Genomic DNA, 4,936 nt, shown 5'->3' with positions numbered 1-4,936 from the left:
AACTTAAGGACGAGGAGATCGTCTTGGCCGACAAGGTGGGCCAGCTCACCCAAAAGAGGGATGATATGGAGGAATACTTGGGGAACCTTGTGAAGAAAATGTACATCATGCTTGAAGATACCTTTTTCATGCGAGTGAATTCTCGAGAGCTTCGAAAACAATGATGCTGCTAACTCACTTTTTCCTCTTTGTGTAGAATTCTGCCAGAACTTCGAGCAAGAGATAGAACGAATTGAAATAGGTCTGGACCCTACCAAGTCACTCATCATCTACTTCTTGTGCTAGCTCGATGCTAAGTTTCCATTAATTGATGGCGTTTTATGAACACGCCACCGTTTCTTGCCATTTCCTTAGCTGTTTCCCGCCACCCTGCTATATTGCGCATAGGGGGCGCGTGACGCACGGAGGCGACAAGCGCAGCCTGTAGCACATCCACCTTTTCAAGCATGCCAACCCACCAAAGCGCCGCCTCTGCCATCAACCTCATCGACGAGGAAAATGAGCAGGCGCCACGGACCATTGAGGCCGAGGCGCTCCCCGGCAACGCGATGGTCTACACCATGATGTGCGTCATCGCCAGGGTTGAGTAGACCTTTGGCGCATGGAGCTTGAGCACCGCAGATCAAGATAGGCATGTCAGCACCGACAGGTTACAGCTCGCCGCACAACATGATCGATGGCGCGCCGCAGAACATGCTAGGCGCATCCGCGCCGATAGGCTGTGGCTCACCGCATGGTGAGACCGTTGGAGTGCCGCAGAGCGAGAGGCATGGCGCGCCGCACAGCAAGAGCGGATCAAGTGGCGCTTGCCTGCTGTCGAGACGGCGTCACAGCTGGGTACACATTCCGTCAGTACCCCCATTCACATGGGTACATAGCATCGCAGCTTGCACCAGAGGCCGGCCGCGCCGTACTTGCACCAGACGCCCGCTGCACCGTTCGCATGGGTGCCGCCGTTCGCCTTGTCTGCGGCCCGCTGGATGCCAACACGCTGGTCCGTAGGCTCGACCGCCTCCTTGGCCGAGGTGTCCACCTGGGCGCAGTAGAGGAACATGGCCGTCACATCCTCAAGCTGGTGATCTATGATGAAATAGCCAACTTGGAGCTCGAGATCATGCTCCAGATGTACCGCGAGTGTGTCGACCGCTTGGACGAACGCCTGCATGAGTTCAGGCAGAGCCAAGAGCTACCCTAGGCAAGGGCTGCTGGTCATGGTCTCATGGACGCGTTTTATTTTGATAAGTCGTTTTGACGTGGATAGCTATGTATTCACATCAATCATAGTATTGCTCCGTTTCAATGTGTGTACTCTGTTTTCCATTCTTATATGTTCTGTTTCAATGTGTGTACATACGCTTTCCATTATGTATATGTGGATGATAACAACTAGATTCAAATTATTAGACAAACACAGATAGAAAATGGAATTCATAATATATATATATATATATATTAATTGTTCATTAGATCATCACAGAATATATATATATATATATTATCATCACATATACGTGATGATACTTAACTACTAGGTACAATGCATAAAATTGAAAATGATCAATACTAAAACTAATAATCCCTCCTGGGGCCAGTATTCCGGCAGCCCCTCGCCAGCAGCTCCCTGGTGCGCGGCGTCTTTCCAGTGCGGAGGAAGTACTCCGACTCCTCTGCCTCGCAGTGCTTGACGTACCGATCTGCCTCTTGCTGGCAGACGTGCGCGACCGATCTTGACATTTCGTTGGGCGCCCACCAGAGCTCCTCGTCGGTGGCATGCTGGAGCTTATCGGCCCACCTCCACGCAGCGACGAGGCGCCCAGCGCCTATGACCTTCCTCGCGAAGTACCCGTCTTCGTACACCTCCTCGGCACGACGACACGCCCGCCCCCAAAGCTCCGCCGCCTCCTTTCTCCAAGAGGCATCATGGGCTTCACAGGCCGCCTGGTACCTGGCTTCCTCCTCCGCCATCTCCTTTGTGAATGCCACTTTCCTGGCTTTCTCAGCCGACGGCAGCAACTTCCATAGACAAAGATTGTAGTGGCCCCAAAACCAACCCAAAGTTGGGGGGTCCGGTGCAACCTCGTCAGGCGGCGCGTATGGGTCCTCGTCGCTGCTAATCGAGTGAGCATCCTCAGGGGGCGGTGACTCCTCGTCGGCGCGTGGCCAGACCGGCGGCGCCATGGCAGAGATTTGAGAGAGAGAGAGAGGGCAAGCGAGGGGAGGATGTAGATGAGAATGCAGGCGGGACAACGTGATCAAGGTAGTATTTATTGGCGGCCGGAATATAGATCGACGGGGACAGTACAAACGCTGGTCGCCGGAATTTATGAGTACTGTAGTTTGAATTACACATGATTCCCGCAGCAAAATCCGTGTGTGAACATAATAGCCAAAATCCATGTGTGAACATAATAGCTGACGGTTTCCAATGCAGAACCATGTCTGATTAATGATCCCCGTCATTCACCTACGAAACCTTGAGCCGCGAGATAAACTGCCAATCGTGTGGGGGCCGGTTGCCTTGCCAAATCTTTACATTTTCTTTTTTGAACACCAGATATTTACATCGTCTGATGATTTCTTAACTCACACACAAGTACACAAAAATATGATTTTTCAAACTGTTTTGGTTAGGCGTTGCATGTAGATGTATTTCAAATTTGAATTACGGTCATTAAATGGTTAGAAAATCACTTAAATGTCTTTAAAAGGTCAAATGACCCCTGAAAATTTCCAATTTTTCACATGACAGTTGTATTAGTGCACGTTAAACATAGGAAACAATTTGAAGGCCGTAAGAGGAAGCTATCTCCCGCCCGTCAGCAAACATGCATTGTTCCCTTTCGGAACCACGAACCTTCTAGTGAGTTGCTCCGGTTTGTGAGGGGTGTGTGTCCAAACTTTCCTCAAACAGGCCAATTTTTTTACCACGTCATCTCGGTGGCATGACATTAAATCAAGCAAGGTTTCATGTTTTTCTGATCATTTTTTATTTTTTTGGAATTAAAATGCCATGGCATGCACTGCATGCATGTGCCCATGCCTTCAAACCAATATGTTTGAAATTTCCTTATAATTTACTGCACATGGAATTAATTCGCACACAAGTACACAAAAATATGATTTTTCAAACCGTTTCGGTTAGGCGTTGCATGTAGATGTAGTTCAAATTCGAATTATGGTCACTAAATGGTTAGAAAATCACTTAAATGTCTTTAGAAGGTCAAATGACCCCTAAAATTTACCAAATTTTCACATGACAGTTGCATGTTAAACGTAGGAAAAAATTTGAAGGCCCTAAGAGGAAGCTATCTCCAGTTCATCATCAAACATGCATTGTTCCCTCTCGAAACCACGAACCTTCTATCGAGTTGCTCCGGTTTGTGAGGGGCGTTTGTCCAAACGTTCGTCAAACATGCCAATTTCTTTACCACATCATCTTGGTGGCATGACATTGCATCAACCAAGGTTTCATGTGTTTCTGATCATTTTTCTATTTTTTGAATTAATATGTCATGTCACTCCATGCATACATATGCATGCGTCCATGTCGTGAGACCAATATGTTTAAAAATTCCTTCTAATTTAATGCACAGGGAATTAATTCGCACACAAGTACACAGATAGGATTTTTCAAACCATTTTGGTTAGGCGTTGCATGTAGATGTACTTCAAATTTGAATTACGGTCATTAAATGGTTAGAAAATCACTTAAATGTCTTTAAAAGGTCAAATGACCCCTAAAATTTTCTAAAATTTCACATTACAGTTGTAGTACTGCACGTTAGACGTAGAAAAAATTTGAAGGCTGTAAGAGGAAGCTATCTCCCATTCGTCATCAAACATGCATTGTTCCCTCTCGGAACCACGAACCTTCTAGCGAGTTGCTCCGATTTGTGAGGGGTGTGTGTCCAAACGTTCGTCAAATATGCCAATTTCTTTACCACATCATCTTGGTGGCATGACATTACATCAACCAAGGTTTCATGTGTTTCTGATAATTTTTCTATTTTTTTGAATTAAAATGCCATGTCACTCCATGCATACGTATGCATGTGTCCATGTCGTGAGACCAATATGTTTGAAAATTCCTTCTAATTTACTGCACATGGAATTAACTCGCACACAAGTACGCATATATAATTTTTCAAACCATTTTGGTTAGGCGTTGCATGTAGATGTAGTTCAAATTTGAATTACGGTTATTAAATGGTTAGAAAATCACTTAAATGTCTTTAAAAGGTCAAATGACCCCTAGAATTTTCCAAAATTTCACATTACAGCTGTAGTAGTGCACGTTAGACGTAGAAACAATTTGAAGGCCGTAAGAGGAAGCTATCTCTCGTTCATTATTGAACATGCATTGTTCCCTCTCGGAACCACGAACCTTCTAGCGAGTTGCTTCGATTTGTGAGGGGTGCTTGTCCAAACTTTCGTCAAACATGCCAATTTCTTTACCACATCATCTTGGTGGCATGACATTACATCAACCAAGGTTTCATGTGTTTCTGTTTTTTTTTGGAATTAAAATGCCATGCCACTCCATGCATACATATTCATGCATATGTGTCCATGTCGTGATACAAATATGTTTGAAAATTCCTTCTAGTTTACTGTACATGGAATTAACTCACACACAAGTACACAAATATGATTTTTCAAACCGTTTTGGTTAGGCGTTGCATGTAGATGTAGTTCAAATTTGAATTACGGTCATTAATGGCTATAAAATCACTTAAATGTCTTTAAAAGGTCAAATGTCCCATAGAATTTTCAAAAATTTCAAATTACAGTTGTAGTAGTGCATGTTAGACGTAGAAAAAAAATTGAAGGCTGTAAGAGGAAGCTGTCTCCCGTTCATCATCAAACATGCATTGTTCCCTCTCAGAACCACGAGCCTTCTAGTGAGTTGCTCCGGTTTGTGAGGGGTGTGTGTCCA

This window comes from Triticum urartu, chromosome 3, assembly GCF_003073215.2.
Source record: "Triticum urartu cultivar G1812 chromosome 3, Tu2.1, whole genome shotgun sequence".
In the NCBI taxonomy this organism is placed as follows: domain Eukaryota; kingdom Viridiplantae; phylum Streptophyta; class Magnoliopsida; order Poales; family Poaceae; genus Triticum; species Triticum urartu.
This window is presented reverse-complemented; position numbering follows the sequence as displayed.